We start from the raw sequence: 27,256 nt of genomic DNA, 5'->3' as shown, positions 1-27,256 counted from the left end.
ACAAAATAAGGCTAAAAGAATACACCTCCACCAAACCAGCATTGCAAAATATGCTGAAGGGTCTACTTTAAGAAGATGAAGAAAAAGAGTCTATGAATATCCAGTTCCTTTTACATAGTCACCAATACTTTATATTACCAATATTTTTAATACTTATTAATCTGGTCATGACAATGATGTGTTATTTTAATTGTTACTTTATTATTAGTTGAAACTAAACCTGTTTTGTATATTTTTTGCCTATTTCTATTATTTTTAAAATGATTTCAATGGCTTTTTGGTATTTTTTATCCATTTTTTTTGACTAAATGCTTGTAGAATTTTTCCCTAAAACAAACAATTAACCCTTTTTTAGATGTGTTGCAAATACTTCCCTATTCTATTACTTGTCCTTTAACTTTTTATATGTATATTACTGTATAGTCTTAAATGTTTAATATAGTCATATTGTCAATATTTTATCTTATAGCTTCTGGGTTTGAATATTTTACTTCAGGGTAAGAAAAATATTGTTTTGTATTTTCTCCTAAAACTCCTTAGATTTTACATATTGATTTTTAACTCACCTGAATATTTTTTTGTAGAATGTGTGAAACAGGCTCTATATTTGTTTTATTTCAAGTAATACTGGTCCATGCACCTTATTTGTTGAATAAGCCTTATTTTCCCCCATTGATTTGAAATATCAGTTTAGTCATATATCACATTGTTAGACAGATATATACATTTGTTTCTAGAATGCTCATTTTATTTCATTGATCTACTTGATTATTTCTGTGTTGGTGTCATGTTGTTTTAATTGCTGAGACTTTATAATGGATTTAAATTTTTTAATATTTTATAATGGATTTTGACATTTAATGTAAATAAAATCAATCTGCATTTAAAAAAAAAGGAAGAAGGAACTCCTACCTTTTGCAACAGCATGGATGGAACTGGAGAATATTATGTTAAGGAAATAAGCCAGTCGGTGAAAGACAAATACCATATGATCTCATCTCTAAGTGGAATCTATTCAACAAAATAAACTAACAAGCAAAATAAACTACAGGCATGGAAACATGGAGCAGACTGAAAATGACCAGAGGGGATGGGGAAGGAGGACAATGGTGGAAAGAATGGGAAGGGACTAGACAAAGAACATGTATGAATGACCCATGGACTTGGACAGCAGTGTGGGAATTGACTGTGGGAGAGGGGGGTGGGGCGGGATGGGTGGAGGGGGGCAAAGGGGAAAAAACTGAGACAACTGTAGTAGAATAAACATGATTTAAAAAATAAAAATAAAAAATAAAAAATAAATTAAAAAAATAAGTTGATATCTGGTGGGACACCCTTTTTATTTTGTTTTGAATCTTCAAAATTATCTTATCCATCTCCTCTTTCATATGAATTTTAAGATCAGTCTGTTTAGTTTCCCAAATAGTCATATTTAGATTTTATTTAGAATTATATTGAATTTATGAACTTGGAAAGAATTTACATTTTATGATATTGCTTCTTCCAATTCATGAACCTGGTAGATCTCTCCATTTACTCAGGTCTCTCTGTGTATCTATTTTTCTTCATTTTTAAAATTTTCTTCACAGTGATTTGACATACTTTTTGTCAGATTGATTCTTAGGAATCTTGTTATTTTTGTCACCATTGTGAATGAGATTTTGTTTTTACTACAAGTTCTAATTATGTTCTGATGTTGAAAGGCTACTGATTTATTTTTGTTTTAAAGATTTTATTTATTTATTTTTAGAGAGAGGGGAAGGGAGAGAGAAAGTGAGGGAGAGAAACATTGATGTGAGAGAGAAACATCGACCAGTTGCCTCTCATACGCGCCCGCGGGGAATAGGACCCGCAACCCAGGCAACCCTGACTGGGAATCGAAGTGGTGACCTTTGGTTTTGCAGCATGATGCCCAACCAATTGAGCCACGCTGGTTAGGGTATACGAGTACTGATTTATTTCTATTTGTCTTGATTACAGCAAATTTGCTAAACTCCCATGTTAGTGTTATTAGATTCCATTCTGTGATTCCATTTTGTATGTAATCAATCATTTTATCTGTAAGGATAGTGACCTTCTAATCCCATTTTTAAATGTGTGTGTGTTTTTTTTTAAATAATGTATGAGTGTTAAACTTTGTTGATGCCTTTTTTTTTGCATTTATTGGAATGATCATTTTTTTCTCCTTTAATCTGTTCAAGTGCTATAATATTTCAATACATTTTAGGATGCAGTACATCTTTGAATTTCCACGATATTCAACTAAGTCTTTGTAGAAACAGTTCTCATTCTTTTGACATTCATATTACATTGCTTTATATAACTTTAAGTTAAATTATATAATTATAATATCAAGTACACCTGGCATCAATAGGTTATGAAATATAATACAAGTGACCCTCGATGAGCATAAAACTCAAGTGCACAGTAGACCATTGACTACACGAATTACACTGATGGTTCTTTTAAGACAGAATGGAGTATATCATTTAAGTGGAAGTCAGTTAAGAAACTGTTTACTATTTAATGAAATCAGTGGCTGTGGTGCCAAAGGACACAATATATAAGTGAACATGAGTTGTCCCCATTCAACTAAATTCAAGAAATAGTTATTGAGACACCTCTATATATTAAGTGTTAGGCATCATGGTTAAACACAAAGCTAAAGCAAATAGTTCCTGCTCACAAAATATTTTCCAATCTAGTAGAGAGGTTAAGACCCATTGCTTACATACATGATACAAAAAGAGTAAGACAGATGACCAAGGAACTACAAAAGCTAACATGGAAGAAAGGTGTAACTGGGGGAAAGGAGTGATCAGCAAAGGAGTCTTAGAAGAGTAGATTCTGCAGTGAACTATGAAAAGTATTAGACCATTGATGCTCATACCATCCATCTCTTTAACTGCTCCCTATCTGCCAGCAATCGCCTTGAAAGTACTGAGCTATCGTCATATCTGCTCTGATAAGCATTTATTTTTTGTTGGCCTTTCACACAGATTCTCCCTCTCTGCCCAGCCCTTTCAGACAAAATATCTACACCCTAATCCCTGAAACTTGTGAGTATGTTATGTTACATAAGGGATACTTAAAATTGAACATGGAAATAAGGTTGCTAATCAGCTGACCTTAAAATGGAGAGACTACCCCAATGAGTCCAGTGTAATCACAAAAGTCCTTAGAAGTGAAAGAGTCAGTACTAGAGTGATGCAGCATGAGGTAAACTTGGCCAGTCATTGTTGGCTGGGAAAATGGAAGAGGATCATGAGCCAAAGAATGCTGGCAGCCTCTAGAAACTGGAAATGCAAGCAAACAGATTTTCTCCTAAGAGCCTCCAAAGGAATGCAGCCCTGCAACACCTTCGTCTTAGCTCAGTGGGACTGCTTTCAGACTTCTGACCTTCAGGAGTGTAAGATAATAAATTCACATTTCTTTAAACCACCAAGTTTGTAGTAATTTGCTACAGCAACAATAAGAAAGTAATACAGCTTAGCCAGGCAGCTCAGTCATTTGAAGTGTTGTCCTGATGTGTCAAGGTTTCAGGTTCGATCCCTGGTCAGGGCACATACAGGAGTCAACCAAGGCATGCATGGATAAGCAGAACAACAAATTGATGTTTCTCTCTCTCTCTCTCTCTCGCCTTACCCCCTTCCTCTTGCTCTAAATTCAATAAATAAAATTAAAAAAAATAAAACAATAAAAAAGAAAGTAATACAAAAGATTAATAAAGCTGATCAAAAGGAAGAGCGGATTTTGAGGGAGAGCTCATGGCTTTGCTCATGTGGAGCTGAGGAACTGGTGGTTATCTGTGAAAGGGAAAGAGGCCATTGGAAATGTGGGTTTCGATTTCAAAAAAGAGGTTGGGATTTGGGATCCTGGAATCATTTCAAAGAGGAGATACTTGACACCTACAGAATGGTTGAGATGGCTTTAGGGAGGAAGTTTAGAGCAGTGCTGTCCAACTGAAATAGAATACAAACCATAAATGTGAGCCACATTTACAATTTAAATTTTTTAGTAGCCACATTAAAAATATAAAAAGAGGGCGTGGCAAAAAAAATAAAAAGAGCTGAAATTAAATTTAACAATGTATTTTATTGTGCTCAACATATCCAAATTATTGTCATTTCAACATGTAATCACTATAAACTATGTTAATAAGATTTTTGCATTTTGCAGGGTATTAAGTCTTTAAAATCTGATGTGCATTTCATATATACAGCACATCTCAGTTCAGCACATTTATAATTAATTTCAAAGGCTCTATAATCATCATGTGGCTTCCTGGTGACTCTTGTATTGGACAGTGCAGTTTGGACAGACAGCAGATACAAAGCATGGGGCCTTGAGAGATATCTGCATTTAGGAGACAGAAGGACAAGAAGGAGCCAATGAAAGAATAGACAAAGGTAGGAGGAGAATCCAGGTAGTGCAGTGTTTCAAATTCCAAAGGAATTATACTTTGGGAAATGTGGTAGTTGGGGGGTGGTGTGGTGGGAAAGCATCAAATGTTCTCTTTCTTCAATGATCCAACTCATTCAACCCTTACATTCAGAGGTTTTCTGTCTGTAGTGAAGCTCTACACTACAAAGTCACTTTCCTTTGTTCTGGCCTCAGTAGTCTCATATGCATATCTAGCCATAAATTTAGGCGCTCAGGCATAGGTGGCAGAGAATAACAGAGTCAATAGGGGAAAGAAGAAAGGAGCACCAAGGTGGCATGAACTTGGAGTATGTGATGATTTTGAACAGGTGCCTGGTGGGAGTAAGATGGAGATGATGTTACCATGACAACTGATTATTTCATTGGTCCAATGACCAGTTGCCATGGTGATGAAATCTTTGTGTCAGTATGACATGGATCCAAGGGAGAGGATGCTTGTGCAAAGGACCCTTTGCTCATTGGTAAAGGTTTTTATATTTGCAATAATTTCTGCATTGCTTGATGAAGCTTCCCCCAGGAACTCCAATCAACATTGATGTTTCCCTCCTCCTTCCTGTTCATTTATAGCAATCACCACTTGGAAAATGCACACATTTTCATTGCGTATGTTCTATACAGTGTTTTATTATCTGATAGTCTTTAATTGTTTTAGTAATTTATCTCTTTTTCCTCCACAGGCACAATCCTATTGAAGGCAGGGATAATTCTTGCAATTCAGTTGTGTTTTCAAAAGACTTGGGGTTAGTGGAAAAAGAAGACAGATCTTCCCTTATATACCACCTCTGCTTCTTCCATCTGCCAATTGTAAGGTCTTAGGAAAGTCATTTTGTCTGCTTGATTTCTTTTTCTTTTATAAAATTGCATTATAAAACTTGCACTGTGAGGCTGCTTGTGATGATTACATATAACTTAAATAAAGTAGCTGGCCTATAGTAGGGACTCTATCAATGATACTGATTATTATAACATGGTGCCCAGTCCAGTCCCAGGTGCCATGATTAGCACTTAGTAATACCTGATGAATAATAAGGTAATGGTGACAGATGATAGGAAAACAGTTGTCCTATGGTGGCCCAACTGTACATCAGCTGCAATTCTTCTTTTTTTCTTTTTTATTGAATTTATTGGGGCGATATTGGTTAATAAAATTATATAGCTTCAGGTTTACAATTCTATAATACATCATCTGTATATTGTATTGTGTGTTCATTACCTCAAGTTAAGTCCCCTTCACAATTCTTAACTTGCAATCCAAGCTCTGCTGATTATAACTTTTTGGAGGGAAAAATGTTAAAGCATTTAATTAGGAAAAATAAGAAACTAGATAACCAGATATTTTGTGCCTCCTTTGTGGAAGAACATGCTACCAGTGAAGTTGCTGTGCCCCCCAAAAAAACTCACATGTGGATCTGATTCAGCCTCTAAACCCAAATACTGATTTACAGGAAATGCAAAGGGTGGAGCGTATGCTAAAAACCACCACAGAGAAGCAATCAGCAAGATCAGTTTTGTGGGAAATACTACAGGAAAAATAATGCATAATTTCTTCAGCAAACACTTTGCAAAAGAAGAAAAAACAGAGCAGGAATTTATAAATTAAAAATATTCAAGGGACATATCATCCAATTTCCATGTGTGAATGTTATTGGAGTGTTGGCTAGTACTCGATAGCTGTTGAAGCTGGATGATGGGTATATGTGAGTTCATTATATTATTTGTCTATTTCCATATCTGTCTGAAGTTTTTCATAGAAAATAAAAAGTTTAAAAAAGATTAAGGACGCATATTTAAAACTTTAAGTGCATTTACCCAAGACTGCTCACACAATAATGATGCTTAGATGTAAGGAAATACAGTATATTCCCTAGTACAGTGTTGGGCAAATGCATTGTAATGGTTTAATGAATAAATTATATTTTCCCTAACCAGTCCTCCATACTGAGGTTTCTACATTGTATACGTAATAGATTACTTTTCTATTTCAAATTACAAGAGTATTATTCATAAGGTCATAGGTTAGACCCCTTGAAAAAACAGATTCAAGAAGGAGTTTGTGGGCAAGGAGTCTTCTGGGAAGGTGGAGAAGTGTGCTTTTGTGATGAGTCCTAGTTGGGGAGTGAAGTAAAGAGGAATGGGCAGAGCAGGGAATTGAAGTGTGATAGAGTTGCCAAACAGATCTCATCTGATTTAGCACCTCCCCCATGCCCAACACCTAGGGAGGGAGCTAAGGAGATGGAAGGGCGCTCCAGATATGTCCACTTTGAACAATGGGACCAGGCCGTTACACTTGGAATCACCCTCCTGCCTACCTTGCCAGAACAAACTTGAACTCCTTCGAGGCTGAGCTCAAATGTTTCTGTATTTGTGAACTCTTCCTTGAAACCTCCATCCTCAGATCAAATTCCCATTATCCTTTCTCTATGCACCATACAGGAGACTAGGAAGAGCTCACATTTATTACACTTCTTATGTGTTAAGCACCATGTTAAGCACTCTATATGTGCCTTGTTTTAGTGAATTCACAACATACTTACGCAGTAGGTATTATCTTCATTTACAGATGAGAAAATTGAGGCTCAGAGAGACTAGAGCAACTTGCCCCAGCTAAAGTCATTGAGCTGGTGAGTGGCAGGGCTTGGATTTAACCCCAGGCAAGGGAGCCCATACTCTATATACTTATCGCTATCCCTTACTTATTATCACTAGCACATACTCTCTTAATCACTTTTATGGTGTACTGCCCCCTACCTACTACTTTTATCTGAGCCTAGTATCCAATCTAGAGTTAGCATTTGACAAATGTTTACTGAATGAATGAATAGGCATCTCATCAGCATTTCTAGCAAATTTCATTTCAGAAACATATCAAATCGAAATGCAATTTATAAGCACAGGATGACATAGGTCATGGTAGTAAGGAACAAGAAACCCTAGTAGAAGGGTTAAACTTAGATATACTTAATATGGCAGAAAAAGAGATTAGATAGGGAAGTGGGCATAGCAGGCCATGAATCAACTCCTAAACAGTTAACAAGGAAAAATCATGCTTGGGTTCTTAGACATAAGCTTTGTGTTTGTGTGTATGTGTGCGTGCACAGGCCCACAGGCCTTCTGGCATCTCTTGCATTCAGAATCATTAAAAAAAAAAATTCCACATTCATTCTACTGAGCTTAACAGTGGGAACAAGCCATAGGTGGATCATGAATTCAGATTAAATGAAATCAAAACAGCTTTGTGAGTCAAGAAGTATTCAAAATAGTTGCTCAAAAGTGGAGATGAGAACCTATAAGGTAGAAAATATAGGAATTACAAATAAGTTCCCATTACATAGAAAAACAACCCTTCTCAGAATCTGAGAAAACATATTTAGACAATCCGTGTAGGGTATTAGCAAGAGAAAGGATTTTGAAGTCATAGGATAGAGGTTCAAGTCTTTACCAGCAACGTGACCTCAGTTTTCCTTACCTATAAAGTGGGGACAATGATCTCCTTTTTGTAGGATCATTCTGGGGACTTAGTAAGGTAAACTATGACTTCCCTTTTCCACTCCCTCTTCCTGAGAGAAGCCATTGTTTCCTCCTCTGAACTTCTATGGACATCAAAATTTTGCTAGTCTTGATTCATAGATATCCCACACATTTTTTTCCTAGAGTATTTCAAAGAAAATCCTAGACATCATGTCAGTTCATCTTCAGTGTTTCAGTTGCAAGGATTTCTGTTATTATTATTATTTTTACCAAAAGAAATTCCAATGTAATCTCCTATGGAAGAATCTTTTTGCACATGCTATTTAGTGTGGTTAACCAATTAAGGTTAACCCTAGTAGGTTTACTGGATAACTCTTCATCTCTGTGCTTTGAGTTAGCCCTTCAAATATTCCAACTATTCCCAACGCTATTATACTTTAGAATTAGATGCATGTTGTATTTGCAGTATTTTAATTTTTAAGTGACTAGTAGTAATAACAGGTTGAACCTCTTTCCAGCTTTGAAGGACTGATCCATAGATTTGGACAGTACAAATTTATTTTCAGGTTCTTCAATGCTTGTTTCAAAGAAGTTCCAGTTTCATGTAAGAGGTGCACATCTAATGTTAATCAATTAGTATAGATGCCATTTACTGCATTCTTTTGATCACTGAAATAAAAGCATTGACAAGATTAAGAAATGAATAAGGAACAGTGACTATATCTTAACCTTCTTTGTAACTTCCTCTGGGACATGACATTGGTCTAAGGTACCTATCCTACAATGGCTGTCTGAGCACCCAGATCAGGACTGAGTTTCAAATTCTGTATTTTAAAGTCTTTTATTACATTGCACCAATCATCCCATTTTCTATATCTCCTATTTCCCAAGCAAGTTCTTTTACAAGGGGATGACACCAGAAATCTGGATCACCAAGAGAAATCAATTCAGAAAGGGTCTACATGAGTCAGGATAGGCTCTGTTACACTATGGTAGCAATTCACAATTTTCAGTGGCCTTTCTCAGTCACCTGTGGCTTTGTTACACATTGTTTTCACTCTGGGGCCCAAGCAGATGGATTAGTCTCTATCTTGAATGTTGCCGGTCATCAAGGCAGCAGGAAGGAAAATACCATGAAACACACTGACTCTTAAAGTTTCCACCTGAAAGTGGCTCCTAAGGCCACTGACATTTCATTTCATTTCAGTCACGTAACCAAGCCTGCTGTTGATGGAGTCGGGCAGTACAATCTAACCCTAAAAGGCACAGTAAATGTTTGGAAACAATAATATGGTCTACCACATGGTCTCTTACCGCCCCCCATTTCTTTTTTTGGTTGCAAAACAGATTTTCTGCTTCCTGCCCCCTCATGCAGCAAAGACTTTTTGGATGCTTTATGTCTATAGAGAAAAATAAAGAGATTTCTTTGGTATTTTGTGTGTGTAGGTTCCAACCTCAGCTGTGTCTCTAACAAGGTTTGAGAGGTTTCCTGACACTTCAGGTTCTTGGATGTAAATACCACCCACTTGCAGTGACCAGCATCCAGTAAGTTACAATTTGCATATCAATGTAAACTGATAGGTTAGTAAGTCTTTGAAGGTGAGCTTAGAGCCAGACAGTTCTGGATTCAAATCTTGACTCTACCACTCTCAAACTACTGAGCCTGTTTCCTCTTCTTTAAAATGTGGATGACCACCTTGTATTTTCTAAGGATTAAATGAAAATGTATTCAAAGGATGTATTGGTTCCCAATCACACAAGGAACACAATAAATATTAGCCTTTCCTCAACATTCTCCCCTCAGCATTGGGGTGTCTTGATCATTTTTATTCAGTTTATTAAGCATTAAATAGGTCAATAACTTCACAACTTTAAATCAAACAAATTTCTTAACTACCATGTTTGCACCTGGAGTTTGAGGCTCCTTTGGGCTGCAAACCTTGGTTGTTCTTTCCTGGTTCCTTTCATTCTATCATTCCAAAGGATTAACTGTAAGACAGATTTCCTCTGATGCCACTCTACCAGAATATCCTCTGATTCACTCTTCCTAGCACCACCCACGTTTCATCTACACCATTGCTTGCACATAATGTAAGTACTTTATTTAATCTACGCATTTGTTAATGTTTGTTCAGCTGTCTTGGTGCCCATGTGTATTTCATTATGCTTCTAATTAGCTCAGTTGATTCTGAGAGTGGAGGTAAGCCAAGGTTTAAGCTGGATGGTTACAGGGAAGATGGATGGCGGTGTGGGGTAGGGGAGGTAGTCGGTTTAAGGGTACTAGTGCAAATTCATTGACACAACTAGGGGGAAAAATTAGGCTACTGCCTTCTACTGGAAAGAAACATCCTACACTATTCCTTTCTACTGAGAATGATTAAGTAGTAGAGTGTCTGAGCAGGATCACACTTAGCCTTAATCATGAAAATCTGAAGTTAACACCAAGCTCCTAGAGAGCAGGAACTAAATTATATGGATGGTTTATACAGAGTGATATGGTCTAGCTTCATGAGTTAGTTATTTCCATTAGCCACTAATGTTTAAGGATGACTTACAAGGCTGAAAATTCCATGGTCTCTATTTTTAATATCTGCTCAACCACTTTCACTCTGCACAAGCTATCCTCCTCTACCCTAGATTTTTGTTCTCTACTTCCAGCTTTGCTTGTCTTTACATGGTAAAGTCCTACTCATTTATTCAGGCTCAGTCTTAACCTTAAGGGTGAAGCTTTCTTTGGTGCCCAATCCTATCCAATCTGACAAAGCTTAGCTTTGGTTTTTCTCTGTTTCAAGGCACAAGTGTAACTCTCTCTAGAAATTCCATTGAGATTATGCACATGTCTGCCTCTCTAGAAGTCTAGGAACCCACTGAAGGTAGAGAAATTATTTTTTCCCTTTTGGCTCCCTAGTATTTAGCCCAATGCCTGGTATAGAGTAGGGGTCTGATTGATGATTATTGAATGCTGTTTAAGTATGTATAGTGACCAAAAATGAGTGTTTTTATTAGATAGCAATTAGTGGTTCTGAGAGCATCCCAGTGGCCTCTGTATAGTTCTTCCCCCATTTAATACATGAAATATAAAGTATTATATAAAAATATCTGGGGAATCTGAAAGGCTCCTCCAGGGCTGGGAATGATAGGAGGTGCCTTCTCAGGTTTTTCTCTCTCCTCTTGCGGTCTTGGCTCATTTGAAATTCATTTCTAACTTTCTGCTTTCCTCTTACAATAAAGGATCAGGGACGGCCTCATTTGTCTGAGTGGCTGTGGGTCACGTGAAGCATTGAACATCGTGCTGCTGATGTACTGCCAGTGCCGAATCAAGATTTTTGTAGGTCTGTTGTAGCCCAGCTCGGGCAGTGTTTCTTTCAGGGAATTTATAATCCAGATGAGGCTGGTAAAAGATTGCAAACAACACAAAACAATAAAACTTCTATTTCACTGCTTTGAGCAATCCATTTCTCTTAAGGATCTGTCCCAAGTTAGATACCACCTCCTCCTTGACGACTCTCCTGCCCCACACCCTCCTTCTTATCCCCCTCCCATCTCCCAAGACTGTGAACTCCTCTTTTCTGAACTACTCTTTTCTACATTTGACCTTGTACAAAATAATAACCACTTTTGAGGGCCTTTGTTTTGTGACAGCTTGTATATGATCCCTTTTGCCAGGTAGCTATGATTCCTGTTCCCATTGAATAGGCAAGGAAAGAGAGACTAAGAGAAACTACATTACTTGATGTAGGCACACAGCAAGTAAACTATGGAACATCAGATTGAACTCAAGTCTTCCTTTCCAGTCTGGGCTTTAAGCTTTTCCTCCCACCCTTTCCCAGAATCTCCCTCTGCTGCTATTGCCATTACAACTATTTTTGGGGGTAATGGGAGGGGTGCTCCTCCATTATTTGACACTCTGGGACTTGCTTCTTTCCTTTCCAAGGCTTCTGATCCCCAACCCCATTCTGGCAGCTACCCTTTCTTGTTCTCTCTTCAGTCCTATCCCCCAGATAAGAACAAGCACTTTAGAAAAGCTTGGAATCCTAAACAGGTGAGAGGTAAGGAGATGCCTGAAATTTGTAAGGGGAGATGATAAATTGGAACCAAAAACCTCCAGACTTGGAACAAAGTCTAAAAACGAGTTTTTCTACTCTTTTCTCCATTATCTGGCTGACTCCACTCAAGTGACTCAGAGAGATTCCTCGTTTGGGACTTTGATGACCTTGATCCCAGTCTCAGGTTAAAGTCTGGTGACTATTGGCCTCATTTTCTTCCTCTGATAAATATGGATAATCTCAGTTTTGCCCATCTCCTTAGATATATTACAGACATTTTTTTCTTAGTACCCTTCTTCCTGTTGCCCCACCCAGGTGATGGTGGGCTTTGAGGCCTGAAGGTCTGAGAAGAAAATGAGTGCTGTTATCAAGTATCCACCCAATGGCCTAATGAAGAACCAGCACCTTCCAACTCCCTTGGAAACTGGGTAGAAGATGTAGCTTCTACCCTTTCTCAGGAAAGCTGGCAAGAATGGCCTCTTTTTTGGGACACTATTTCCCTTTTCACAGTATATTGTAATTACCTAACCTATTTGCTTCCCATTAGACTGTGAGTTCTTAAAAGTACAGAGACTTTATCTTACTTATCAAACTCACTGCTATTGGTCTGGTCCAAGCCATCATCCTGCACCTGGATACTGGAATCTTTGGCTTCCACCATTGTCTGCTCACTGTCTACTCTTGGCACAGTAACCAGAGTGATTTTCTGAAAGCATGAAACATCATATTACTCTTGTTAAAAGCCCTGTAGTGGCTCCATTCTAGCCAAGATCCTTAAAATGGCCCCACTCTCTGACCTTCTCTCCCCGTTCCTCTCTCATTTACTCATGCTGCTCTCGGTGTCCTGGCCTTCTCACTATTTCTAGTACTCCCAGGAATGCATGTGCCTAAGGGTCTTTCCACTAGCTGTTCCTTTTGCCGGGGACACTCTTTCCAACAATGGCACGGCTCACTCCCTTACCTCTGTCAAATTTTTCATTGAAATCACCTATGAATTGGGCTCTCTCTGATGGCTCTATTTAAATCCCATTCTGTAAAACTAGAATTGGAATAAGATGTTATGAATCTACGTTTATTTCTCTTCCACTAAATTTTCCCTGCTACTCCTATTATTTTGCCCCACTTACTCCCCTCTCCACTAAATATTTTCTTTTCTCCCTCCCTTTTGCCCCAGTGCAGGCCTAAGGCCATTTACCTAGATTAACACATGTGTTTACTTGTAAAAGGTGAGGCATAAGGAGACAAAAATATGAGATCTCAGCTGAGGTGAAGCTGGAAAGGGAGTTGGGCTGGGAAGACATTGGGTTTGAATCCTGGTTCAAATTTTTAACTCTGCTGAGCCTCTATTTCATCAGCTGTGAAGGTGGCCATAGGAGTCCTATCTCAGGGACTTTGTAAGGCACTGAATGAGAAGACGTATGAAAACACCTGCATGTGGTTTCCTCTAGCTGGGGATTGTACCAGATTGGAACTTCGGCTTATTCTCTGTTGAAGCTCCAGCACCTAACAACACATGGTTTGGGCTTATAGATTTGTTGAACAAATAAACTTATTGAACAAATGGCAGATGTTAAAAAATATCCACCCTCCACCTCCTTCAGTTTTCTTCATACACCTTCCCCTGCCTGATCTATTTTTTTCTCGTAGAACTGAACACTTTCTATCCTACCAAATAATTTTCTTGTTATTATCTTTCTCCCCATACTAGAGGATGGCTCCAAGAGGGAAGGGTATTCCCCCTCCCATTTCTGTTCACTGACGCATCCCAAGCACTCAGTAGAATCTGGCAAGCTTAGGAGTGATTGGCAAATGTTTTTTGGATGAATGGGTGAACGAATATTTTTATCTTCAGGATCTTGTTAGTCTTACACAGAAAGGAATATAGCAGTATTTTGAATCCTCAGGGCCTAGAAATCCTTGGTGAGTAGCAGGTGTTCAATGTTTGCTGAAGCAATTGGGTAAATCAGCTCTTTAACTACCGGAGACTATGTCAAAAAGGTTCCCAGTGTAATTCCCTCAGGCCTCTCTTCCTGTCATCCAATCAACCTAATATTCATCTAACAAATATCTGAGTATCCAAATATGGAGTACCTACTGTGAGTTCAAGAGAATGCTTGGTGCTACATACATGACTAACACAAATAAAGCAAGAGTAAATACGTCTGACCGTAATTAAGTGTGAAATTATAGAGCAGATCACCAGTGTTAATAGTTCAGAGAAAGAATCAGTAAAGACTGACGTAGAACTAAATTCCAAAGTTCACAAGTTGCCCTCACCACCCTTCTAAACACTTCACCTGTTGATAGCAAGGACCATAACCTGGCAGCTAATTTAGAATCAAAATTCCACTTCCTTTGGTGTTGGAAACCAAGGCTAGGTACGGAAATGGCCTCGGCAGAAATGGGCCTGGAACCCCATACTTGTTAAGTTCTGAAAGGGTGTCCCGAAGCTCCAAGGTGCCTTTGGAATCCGCGGTGTGCCAAGTTGGAAAAGGGGTCCGGTTTCCCATAGTGGCTAAGGTGCCTGTCGTTACGGTGAGGTGGCGAAAATGGGCGTGTGGGAAGGTCAAGAGTCGCCATGCCGTGGAATCATGGGGACCTTGGAATCCATAGGCAGGGTCCAAGGCCGCAGACCCTTGCTGTTCTCAACTCCAGAGCCGCCTCGGCCACCTTCACTCCCCAGTCGCCGCTCTGAGGTGTCAAAGCCCAAGTTACTCGGAGCTGCTGGCCCTTCCGTGACACCAGCAATGTGAAAGCTGAGCACCCTTACTTCCAGGGCACTACTTGTCCCAGCGGAGGGATCACGCGCGTCGTCGCAATTACGACCGCGGAGGGACCGTGACGCCGCCGACGCCGCCGACGCGGGGCCGGTGGCGCAGCGACGTCGCGGGAGGCGGAGGCGGGGGTGGTGGCGGGGGCGGGAGGGGGAGCGGGTCGGGAAGTAGTTCCGGGTGTACGGCCCCGGATGTTGGCTGCTCCCGCTGCCGCCGCCGCCGCCGCTCTGGGCGCTGCTTGGGGCCTCGGCCGCTCGCACCAGGCGCCGTTGGGACCTTTCCCGGGGGGCGGAGACGCACGCAGCGGCCGGGGGCTCGGCCGGGCCGTCCCGGCCTGCGCAGCCTGAGGTGAGCTCCTGCTGCCGAGGCAGCCGGCCCGGGGCGGCGAACGAGGAGGCGGGGCTGGGGCATCTCTCGGGACGGAGGCAGAGGCTGCCCTCCGCGAGACGCCCTCTTCCTTCTCTCAGCCGCGGCCGCGCTGCGGGATGGGCGGCGGGCGGAGCAGCGGGTCCGGACCAGACCTGGGGCCTTGGCGGTCGGCGAGGGCTGGGTCCCTCCCTCCCCCGCGGCGCTGCTCAGCTGCTGCTGCCCCTCAGCCGGGAAGCGGCGGCTCTGAGCCTCCGCGTCTCCCGCCCCTCCCCCAGGCGGGGCTTCGGGGAGCCTAACGGGGTTCCCAGGGGTGCGAAGTCCGAGGACGGCGGCTGTCTCTGTCCTTCGGTGACGTTCCCCTGGCCTGATCCAGCTCCCTACCCCGGCACGATGCAGTTTCTCCCCTTCAATCTTGGGGCTGCTTTTCGGCCTCCTGCCTTGGGGGTGCTCTTTGGGGCGAGGAGGCCCCTGCGAGGGGCCTGTGTTCCCACCCATCCTGTCGCCGTGTCCTTTGCCGGCTTTAGGACAGAGGCAGCCGTTCCATGCGGACGTGTTGCTGTCCTGTGTGTGTTGCATCCTGCCCACGTGGTAGGGTGTTCCTCCCCCCTCCATTTTTGCAGCTGGGGAGGAGGGAGGTTAACGGGGTGGTTTTTCCTCTGTGATTTCCTCCTGGTGGACTGGAAGGTGTTAGGGTCAGTGTTCTTTGCTGAGGCCTACTGTTGGTTAGCTGGGAAAAGTGGGAGTTGTACTCTCTCCTGAGACCAGCAAGGGACAACAGGGTGGTTTCGTTGACATCTTTCCTCCTCTCCCTTTGGTTGGTTGCGCTTGTTCTTTTTTCTTGTGCTTAATCCTAAGGAGGGAATAGCTCTAGCTGCTGATGCATTAAAGTGTATAGTTTCCACTTCACTCTACTTTTTGTGTGCACGATTGGTGAAGGATTTTCCTTTCTGTGTTGTGCAATCTACATCTCTCTTGTTCCTAGTTGGATTCCCGAATGAGTTGAATGGGGATGGCCAGGGAGTTAGTGGGCATCTTTTTTGTCTTTTCCTTACATTTACTTAATTTTTTCTTCCACTTTGTTTCCTAGTGAGACAAGCAGGCGAAATCAGTCATGGAAGTGTTACATGTACAGCACTTTACTTGCAAGACAGCACTTGGTAGTTTCACTGAGTCACTTCGTTTTTAGGAGCTCTTTTAGTTAACTTTTCCTGTGTCTATTGAGTATTGTCTTCCGTGTTTTGAGTAGTTTCTCACCTTAATGTCTCTTCCAGGTTAAGGTTTCCATTTTCTTGTGTTTTGCTCTTTTGTGACCATAGATTGCCCCCTTAACAGGGAACAGGCCACAGAATAGCCTTTTATTCCACCCAGGCCTTAGCAGGTATTTGTAGAAAAGTATTAACTCCTTTTTATTTTTCTGTTTGGGTGACGTATATAGATGTGATTGCATTTTCTTCAAGGTTTTTTTTTTTTTTTTTTTTTTTTTTTTTTTTAAAGATAAACCTGAGGATTTGTGTTGTGTGTGTCTCTGTGAAATCTTGTTCTTGGTTTCATGCTGCTGAAGAAACTGGGGAGTTTGTCATGCCTTTATTAGGTATTTTTTGGATGGGATCGGACATGTTTATTTTGGCTCATTTTGGTTCATTAGTTTGGATGAACTTAATATTTTGAAGTCACTTTTTAGATTCCAAAAAGGCCAGCATTTTCACTTTTTCTTGGTTTGTTTTTGCATCATGCATTCTCTTTGAGTATATATTTATATTTTCTTTTATCTGGTACAGTTGTTAGTATATTCTCCCATGTAAAATAAAAGTATTTAAATAACAGTTTCGATCTGCTTTCATCATGTTAAGTATGGGTGGGGCAGGGGAAAATAGAGAATGTTGTGATACATTTTGAGGCTTTTTTTTAAATTAAGTCAATCAGCATTTGTGTACTTCTACAAAATACTGTGCTGTGTGTGAAGTAGCCTGTATGAAGGAGACTACAAGAGATAAAATATGTGGTCTCTTCGAATGCTTCAACTTCTGTTGGGGAAATAACACGTAATGCCCTTAATTTGTAAGTACCAAGCAGCATCAGACTTTTGGGTAACAGTGCAACCAAAGACAAAGGTATAAGTGAGACTCGAAAAAGATAGAAATTTTCAAAGAGGAAGAGATGTATTCCAGGAGACTGAACCAGTATTTGCAAGGACGGAGAAGTGGGACCTACAAAGACATCAAACAGTTTGGCATGAAGAATGTGTAGTGGTGAATAATAATGAATGAGTTTAGGATTGGTGTACAGGTATTGGTAGGGAATCTGTGAAGGATACAGGGTTTAGTGTGATGGGGTGCCACAGTGGGTTCTAAAGAATGGGAGTAAGATGATTCATGTTGTTTCTGAGGGAGGTTTTTGTATTAGCTCAGTGTCCTGGAGTGGGGAGGTTGACAAGAATGCTACTGGAGAATTTTAGGAATAAGATGATGAGGGTCTAACATAAGATGTGATAATGGGTATAAAATAATAGTTAACATTTGAGTACTTACAGTATGCCAGACATTGTTCTGAGTCCTTACATGTATTTAACTTATTAAATCTTCATAATATGGTCTTATTTCTGTGAGTTACAGAGAGATTCAATGACTAGCCCAAACTCAAGAGAGTAAGCAGCAGAGCCAGTCAGGATTTGAACCCAGGCAATTTGGTCTTTGAGCTTATACCTTTAATTATAAATTACGCTGTCCTAAGGAAGTGTATAAAATATATACAGAGGTGTGTGTGTGAATAAAAATTAACTTGAACTCGGTGATGATTGAATGTGGGCGAAGGAAAGAGAGCAAATAAAACATTAATAGATTAAAGCCTAGAATCATGGAAGGATGGCTGATAATAGTGAAGAAATTAAGGAAGTATCACAGAAGGAAAATGAGCTAAGGTTGGTTATGGGCAACACTAGATTGTGTTCAGTTTTTCAATAGCAGACTAGTCTCCTGCCCTTCCTGATATTCTTCTTTTCTTGCTGGTTTGGCTCTGGAAATGCAGACTTAGTTTAGTATTAATCTAAGCAAAACAATTAGAAAAATGTCTATTCAGAAGAAAAAAATATATACCACATTGCAAAATCACAGTAAATAGCATAAGAATTACTTACTTCGGTTGAGCCAACCCACTGCTTCCCAGCCATAGTGAAGATAATCAAGAACTGACTCAAGTATCAGCCCTACATTGCTGTAGGATGAACAGAGATGCAGTGTAGATTGTGCACTGATCAGGGCAATAGATAGTGGTAAAAAACATGTGAGTAGTTGAGTGTTGGGAGGACAGTAATATGATGGTGAAACAGCTTTGAGGTTTGGAACTTTCAGAGACATTATAGGTTAATAGGTAAAGCATTCTGAGAAGAGCCCAGCGGTACATCAATGCTATAGAAGCCAAGGATGGGAAAGGTGCTGTGGTTGACAGTATCAAATGTAGTCTCAGAGTTCAAAAACAGTGGTCATAATGAAAACTGAAGTAGGACCAGAAGGTAATTTGTAACCTCAGAATTTTGAAAGGAAGGATAAGAATAGATGCCAGATTTGTTTTCTGTTTGTAGAGACATCATGGTCTGGTATGATAATTTGTAGAACTTTCCCCTGCTGCTCCCTCCAGTCTTTCATTCTTGTTCACATATCAGAGCTAATCGAGTATCAGAAAAGTTAATTTTTTTTCCTTTAAAAAAGAAAACTCGTGATTTTAATACAAAGTTCTCGCACACATTTATTTTTTTAAAAAACTTTTATTGAGATATAATTCACATAGTATACAATTTACCCATTTAGAGTATACAATTCAATGGTTTTTAGTATTACCAAGTTGTACATCCATCTCCAAATCATCTTTAGATACTTCATTATCCTAAAAAAGAACGTTTGTACCCAATAGCAGTCATTCCTTATTTCCCCACTCCCCCTGGACCTAGACAACCACTAATATACTTACCATCTCTGTAGTTTTGCCTATTCTGGACATTTCATATAAATGGATCATACAATATATCATCTTGCTTCTGGCTTCTTTCACATAGCATAATGTTTCAAGAGTTACCTATCTTTTAGTGTATATATATCAGTAATGTACTTCATTTTTGTTGGTGAATAATATTCCAGTGTATGGCTATACCTCTTTTTATTTATTCATTCATCCCTTGATGGGCTTTTGGGTTTTTTTACTCTTTTTAAAAGCCCTGTCTTTATCTTAATCCTCATCCTGTCAACTCCACCCCTCCCATGGCTTTTCTTTTAGATCCTAGCCTCTGCTGTGCATTCTGTTAGCTATTGGGGATATGAAGATGAGTAAGACATGGCCCTTGAACATTTATATAGTGTGTTTATGGTTTACATATTTTGTATTGATACATTATCTCATTTGGTCCCACAACAAGCCCTGATGCAGGCAAAGCATTTTTTAAGATGAGCAATTTGAAGTTTAGGTTCACTGACTTGCCCAAGATTGCACACTTAAGTCATTGATGGAGCAATTAGATCATCTTAGTCCATGTCCATTGCTATTTCCAATACTCTGTGCTATTAAAGGATCCCCATGTGAATTCCTGGAGAATTAGAGGGGCTGGGAAATCCTCTTAGGGAATCAGTAGTTTTTAATGTTTAATCTTTAGGACTTAAAATGAAGAGATTTTTTTTTTTCCTATCACTTGTTTGCTCTGTGATTTAGATAAATCATTTAATATTTCTGCCTTTTTTTTCTTTCAGACATTTAGTGAGCATTAATGTGGTAATGATATAGCAGTAATAGTAATAGCTAACATTTTCTGAGGCCTTACTGTGGGCCAGAAGTGTTGTAACTGTCCTATACTTATTATACAGAGTGGTTAAGTAATTTGCTTAAGGGTATATAGCTAGGAATGGAAAGAGCCAGAATTTGAACCCCTGCAGTCTGTTTTCAGAACTCAGTGGCTGTTAATCACTACACTGTACTGTTTACTATGTTATGAATTAATAGAGGGTAATATTTCAAGTAAAGTCATGACCAGAATATGAAGATTGGATTTGAATATAGTTGGGGAAGCAAAAAGCAAAATTAAGTTGACAGAGCATCCACGTTTCTTTTAAATAGGAACCTAACACTATGCAGTGTACATGTTGTTTAGGCATTCAGGTACATTTTTTGTTCGTCCCTGCTAATAGCTGCTCAACTCAAATTGCAGTATTTTCAGTGCTCTTCACTGTCGGCTTTGTTAGTCACATAGCTTTCCACATTGGTACTATTCAGAAACCTTGGCTTGAGACAGCTGAAACTTGCTTTACCTCTCCTCAGCCTTCCTTTAACTGTAAATTTTTGTTTTCCATTTTGAACAATTGGCCTTTCAGTCCTAGGTGGAGGCACTCTTTACCTCCGCTACCCCAAAACTCAGAAAACACCACAGTGGCATTTTATAACAACTGTCAAAAAATTTGATCATCTTAATTGGCATAACTGGATTTTAGTGCACAAATAACAAAAACCAAAGCACAATGTTTTGGTTAAAGAGATTGACTTATACTGAAATTGGAAGAGGCATCTGCTATTCAGGATTTTGGATTTAATAGAATTTGTTATAACCAGATCAGCAAAGCATTATTACCGTGGGCCATCTGCTGGGATATGGAAATAGCTTTGTTATATGGAACCAGATGTTATATTTATCTTTATAACAATGACGTTCTACTTATTTTAAGTAACCTTTTGTAGTAAGGTACCTTCAGTCGCTATTCTGCTTGACATATCAGTTGATAACCTGAGAATGCAGTGTCTTTCAAAGTGGTTATTACTTTTCTGTGGAATTGAGACAAAACAGCTGGAACAGAAAGCACATGAGAGTCATATATAGTGTCAAATTTTAGTACTGTAACAAAGTAAAATATAATTATGTATATATTAATAAGGGAATTGGGATCATACTCAATAAAAACTACTTATTTTGACACCATTAATAAGCCTAGTTTCTTTTTTGTGGGGGGTTAGAAGGGGTTTATTTTTATATTTATGTTTTGGGTTGCTTTTTCTTTGTCTTTTAACTTTTATTTTATTGTTGTTCAATTACAGTTGTCCCAATTTTTTCCCCATTGCTCTCCCCTTCCCTGCCTGCTGGCCCTCCCTGCTCCCACAGTCGATCCCTACCTTGTTGTCCATGTCCATGGTAAGCCTGGTTTGTATTAATTACTAAACTAGTCTGATTGCTGTAAGAATTTTACCAGAAATTGAAAGCGATTTCATTCGGTATAATCAGACCTAAATTAATTACGCTGTCTGACTTATTTCCCGTCATCAGTGGGTAAAGTAGTCTATAATGGACTCAAACTTACACAATTAAACAAATGGAACTGTTGTTATAACAGTCTTAGAGAACTCTCTTCTGAGTTGAATGATAACAGTTTGGGGGTGGGGAAAGTCCTTGGGTGTAAGTTTTTAGACAGTCTTTAGAAACTCAGTATGTTGACTGTCTTAGTCCCTTTGGGCTGCTATAACAAAGTACCACAGACTGGGTAGATTACAAACAACAGAAATTTATTGCTCACAGTTCTGGAGGCTGACGAGTCAAAGAACAAGGTGCTAGCATGATTTTTTTTTGGGTAGGGCTACCTTCCTGATTCATAGCTGGCACTTTCTTGCTGTGTCTTCACATGGTGGAAGGGACAAGGGCTTCCTCTGGAGCCTCATTTTTATGACACTAATTCTATTCATGAAGACTCTACCCAGATGACCTAAACCCCTCCCAAAGACCATCTCCTAGTACCATCATCTTTGGGAGTTACGATTTCAAAACAAATTTTGTAGGGGACACAAACATTGAACTCACAGTATTGGCTATTTTTTCAATGTCTTCAAATCATGTGTAGGGAGAGTCATGGATTCCATTGACTAGTTGAACAGTTATTTCAAGATGACCCTGTGTCTGAAGGATACTTTAGTAAACTGACTTTTAATTAAAATTTCACCTGGAGTACAAAACTGAAAGCTGTGACTGAATTCTGCCTAGACAGAGTCCTGCCCAGTGGTATAGTGGTTATCAAGGAAATAAGATTGAGCCTTCTAATTGATTGCTAGGGCATGGTGCTGATGTGACCTAATTAAAGATCTTGGACGTTGGAATCAACTTTTTTTCCTTGGGTTAAGACCTGGCCTTACTGTGTTGAACGTAGATATGTGAGAGGAGTGGATGACAGAGAAGACTGTTGGAACTTAATATTAATTTCAAACTCTGTTTGCTTACAGAAAGATGGGATTGGGAAATGAGTCCACTATGGAAGAAATGTTACTGTTAAGATCCTAGATTTTGGCTGCTGTTAAACATAACCAAAAAGTTTCTGTGGCTTGCTGTAAAGCTTTGGGAAATTTATTACAGACACAACAGCCAAATATGCTGTAGTCAGGAACAGAGTTACTCTTCTGAATGAAGATGGAACAGTGTCATGTCAGGAGGTAAACTATATGGCATCAGTTTTTGCTACTATGTTTGAGTCTCTCATGTCTCTGACATGCTTTATCTGTCTACTCTGTGTAAGGAGGTATTGATGGTGTTGTTCCACCATATATATATATATAGTAAGCACCATGAAAAATGACATTTTTGCCTGTCAGGGGAAGTCCTGTTTTATACTGTTTATTATAGGGCATGTGTGTTTTGGAAAGATTTCCACCTTACTATTAAATAATACTTTTTGAGAAGCATTATCTCTGATCTGTTGTATTTTTGAGCCTCATAACAGCCCTGTAATATAAGTATGGCAAGTAATATTCCTGTGGACAAACGGAGAGAATAAGATACAAGCTAAAACTTGTGTCACACAGTCATTTAGTAGTAGAGCAGAGACAGGAACCCAGATCCTGCATTCTATTCTAGTCTTGTACTCTTTAGTAGAAAACTGACAGAGTTCTTACGAGGAACGTACTTTGGATTTTTGAGGTAGAAATGAAAGGTTATGGACCCCAATGGACATGAGTTACTTGGAACAGCCCTTGTCTTGTGATAATATCAGACTTGGGGACATACAACTAGTGGGAACAACTTCTTTCCTTGTTAAATTTGGGTCAGTTTCTAGTCATTGGATGTATTTTTATGTGAGCTTGCTTTCTTTGAGAATTCTAGAGGTAAGGAGGAGATGGAATCAGAAGGGAAACTTTTAAGGATAACTAAAAAGCAAATTTGGTCTTATTTTATAGGAGTATAAACCTATAAAATTTAGGCACTGAGAAATTGTACCTGGAACATGATTCTGCTGAGGGTGTTTGGGTTACTGCCATAGGGTATTGTCCTTTGCTCTGTGGGTAGGGAGAATCGCAGTGTATAAAGAAGTTATAACTACATAGAAAGACAGACAGGGAAAGGAAACATCACAGTGGATAGTCTTTATTGTCTCTCTTGAATCTGTTTATATTTTCTGCAATGAGCATTTATCATTTTTATAGTTAGAAGAAATAAACGTATGATTTTTATGGTTCAAATGAGAATTTGAAAAGAAATAAATGATAGCACTTTTGAAGAGCAGTTTAACACTTGGTGCATCAAAGTATTTTGCTTTCTAGGCAGTTATGCTAATAAATCAGTTTGATAAATTATTTGATTATAATATGGGTTGAGTTGTGGATGTATTAAGTGCTTTGGGTTTTTATTTGCATCATAATTTAGCCATTTAGCTCTGCTGATTCAAGAAATTAATTTTAGTCCCCCAGAAGCAACCAAGACCTTAGGTTTACATACAGTAGTTAGTTATCAATAAGTAACCTAAAAATAGCATACTGCTTTATAATGAAAACTAGGCTGAGGATCTGCTTGTGCTTCCATTTCCTTAGCAGGTTTCTAATAAGAAAAACCAAATTGGTAGTGCTTATTTAAGGTACTGTTTTCATCCACTGACATAGGACTTGTTGATTTTTTTCACTCATTTGTTCATTTGTTCACCATCTGCTATGTCCTGGGCACTGTACTAAATGCTAGGGACACAAGTAAAAGATGGAGTCCCTCCCAGCAAAGGCACTGCCTTTTATTTTGGGAGAGACATCACAGAGACATTCTTGGCATATGCAGGTATCCTGAGATATCTTCAGTTTTCTAGTTTTTAACTAGAAAGGCAGATTGACTAGCTTACTTGTTTGAAGAACTTCATACATTTAGTGGTGTGGATAGATAGCTTTATGAGGAGCTTATGACTTCATAGTTATTTGTCTGACTGCAAAATACTGAAAATTACTGATCTAAAGAATTTCCTTATCTGAGGAGCATTTCTTATTGAAGTAGATAACCTGTGCATTCAGATTTATTTCAGGTTTGCTTTGGGAGTATTATTAAGAAACTTTGTATTGACTCTTCCAGGTTGGAGACTGCTTTTTTTATCTTTTACCCTCTATACTTAGCACTATACATGACACATAATAGACATTATTATACTACTAAGTGAAAGAATGTTTCATGTTTAAGCTTAATTTTAAGAATTTTAATATTGATATAAATATATTAAAATTACCTTATGTCTAATATAATGAGATAAATAGTAGTTCCTAGATCCTTAAGAGGTTATTCTTTACTCAGGCCAGTGAGATATCCCATTAAAACATTTGGAACACAGTCATTTGGCTACTCTTAGAACAACTGAAGTCACTGATGGCTGTAAATAGTCTGAGCTGAGGCAAAATTTGCCTCAAACTTCATCTTTTTCCTAATCCTTCTCTATAGAATAATAGAGACCTAGTTTGCTTTCTTTAACAAGATAACCCTTCAAATATTTGAATGTGATTACTCATTCAGCAAATACTTCTTGCACCTACACACGCAAGAGACCGTGTTGGGCATTGTGAAAGATCCAAAGGTAATTAAGAGGCATAGGCTGTTTGCAGAGAACTGATACAGAGAATGAGCCATGGTTTGTTGAAAAGAGAGTGTATTTGCTTATGATAATCAGGGAAGCTTCATAAAGGAGAAATGCCTGAATTAAGATTAGTGATGGGGCATCCTAGGCTGAGAGCATAATCAAAAACCTAGAGATGAGGAAGCCCAACGTATGGTAAGTTAGAGGAGTAGCAAGAGCTCTAGGTTGGCTGTTTCACAAACTATCCTCCAGGATATTAAAAATGTTCATTCTTGTATCCTTAACACCTGGAGGAGTATTTGGCAAATAATTGGGGCTCAGTAAATATTTGTTGAATGAATGAATAAATGATCACATTTGGGAAATATTGAACATCCTCTTCTTGAAGAGTCACAAAACACTTTAGGATATTGAACACTTGGATAAATCCTTTGGAGAATTGACATGGAAGGCCAAGAAGCGTTTTCTCTTCTCCAAGCTAAATACAGGCAGTTTCTTCAGCCATTCTACACTTGCTATTTGGCTTTTAAACTCCTCACTAGTCTGGTATCCCTTCTTGCAAGCATTCTAGCTTGTAAGTGTTCTTAACATGAGGTGCTCTAAACAGAACACAATACTCCAGTTGTGAACTAAACAGTGAAGAGTGCATGGGACTGGTACCTTCCTTGGATCTGGGTACTATTCTTCTAATGAAGCCTAAGATTGTACTTTGTTTCTTTTTAGCAGCTGAGTCACTTTCTTGGCTCATATTCAGTTCTCATATTAATTTACAAGAAGTTCTTTGAGTAGATTTAGAGAGATTTCCTATGAGTAGAGCTAATAAATGAATGCCCGTTTTCTTCTGATTGAGTCTAGGCTGTTTTCTCAGAAGTACTAGTCATTCTTAAGCTTCCTGAAATCTGAGAAAGGAGAAAGTTAATTGTACAGTCCTGGATTTGACCAAGTAACATGAAAGCCCAACTGAATTGCTGAGTATACGCAGAAGTAGATAAAATATAGTGAATCGCCATGTACCCATCATGTATTTTTTTTTTTTAAGGTTTTAATTTATTTTTAGAGAGAGGGGAAGGGAAGGAGAAAGAGAAACATCAATGTGTGGTTGCCTCTTGCATGCCCCCTACTGGGGACTTGGCCCACAACCCAGGCATGTGCCCTGACTGGGGGTTGAATCGGCGACCCTTTGGTTCACAGGCTGTCACTCAGTCCACTGAGCCACACCAGCCAGGGCACCCATCATAGATTTGACCATTTGCCACATGTCTCAACTGTCTTTTGCTTATAAGATCAGACATTGTCTTTTCACCCTCACAAATTTCAGTATGCATCTCCAAAAAAATATAGCCGTTTTTGTACATAATAACATGCGATCTTTGTATCTAACAAAATTGACTATTTTCTAGGCTTCATCTAATATTCATTTTATAATAAAATGTCCTCAATTATCTCTTATTTTTATCCTCATCTGAGGACAGGCTTATTGATTTCAGAGAGAGAGAGGAAGGAAGGGAGGGAGAGAGAGGGAAAGAAACATCGATTGGTTGCCTCTTATGCACCCTGACTGGGGACCAAACCCTCAACGTAGGCATGTGCCCTGACCAGGAATGAAACCTGTGACCTTTTGGTTTATGGGACTACTCTCAAACCAGTTGAGCCACACTGGTCAGGGGTAAACATGTCTTTAGAGTTGGGTTTTTTAAAAAAATTATTTAATATCCAGACAAGGTCTATACTTTATATTTGGTTATGTTTCTTGTTTCCTTCAACCTAAAAACAGTCTCCCCTTACCTATTGGCATAATTTCACTCCATCTCCTCCTTTGAACCTTCATGTCTCTGTACCAAATTATTTTACTGTTCCTTTTGGTATGTCTGTAAGACTTTTCCTTTCTTTACAGCAATTCAGCAAACATTTTGAAATATTTATGTGCAAAATATGCTGAGCATTGTGGGAGATAGAAAGGTTAATTTGACATATACCTGGCACACTAGGATCAAGCAATCCAGTGATAAAGACAGATGCATGTAGAAACAATGTGAAGCAGATTACCTATCTTCCCATACGTCAAGCCTTCTACCCCCCACCTACCCCTGGAAAATGCTGCCAGTGCGGTGTTCTTAATACATTACTTTAATAGTGCTCTGATAAGGAACCCTCTTGAATCAATCCAGACTATACTGTTTTTGGCCTGTTACTCAATGCCCCCACTAGCTCCCATCTTCACTTAAAGTGGAACTCCTCAAGGCACAAACACCCTTTTTTTTTTAATGTAGAATTTTCATTTCTCAAGATTATGTACATTTTGGGAGCAGAAATTTTGTTTTTCTTTATA

At 39.1% G+C, this 27,256-nt stretch overlaps 1 protein-coding gene across 2 annotated transcripts in view; it reads left to right on the top strand.

The window, feature by feature from the left end:
* The first annotated feature begins 14,906 nt into the window (after nt 1-14,906).
* Nucleotides 14,907-27,256, top strand: part of FOXJ3 (forkhead box J3) — a 100,847-nt gene continuing 88,497 nt past the window's right edge. For both annotated transcript variants that reach the window (XM_054572069.1, XM_054572067.1), the window contains exon 1: nt 14,907-15,079. The gene's annotated coding sequence lies outside the window, so the exon portion shown is untranslated. The remainder of the gene's footprint in view (nt 15,080-27,256) is intronic.

This window comes from Pteronotus mesoamericanus, unplaced genomic scaffold (assembly GCF_021234165.1).
Source record: "Pteronotus mesoamericanus isolate MK-2021 breed Mesoamerican mustached bat unplaced genomic scaffold, CSHL_Meso_final contig_221, whole genome shotgun sequence".
Lineage (NCBI taxonomy): Eukaryota > Metazoa > Chordata > Mammalia > Chiroptera > Mormoopidae > Pteronotus > Pteronotus mesoamericanus.
Note: the sequence above shows the minus strand (reverse complement) of the source record. Positions and strands in the feature narration are given on the sequence as shown.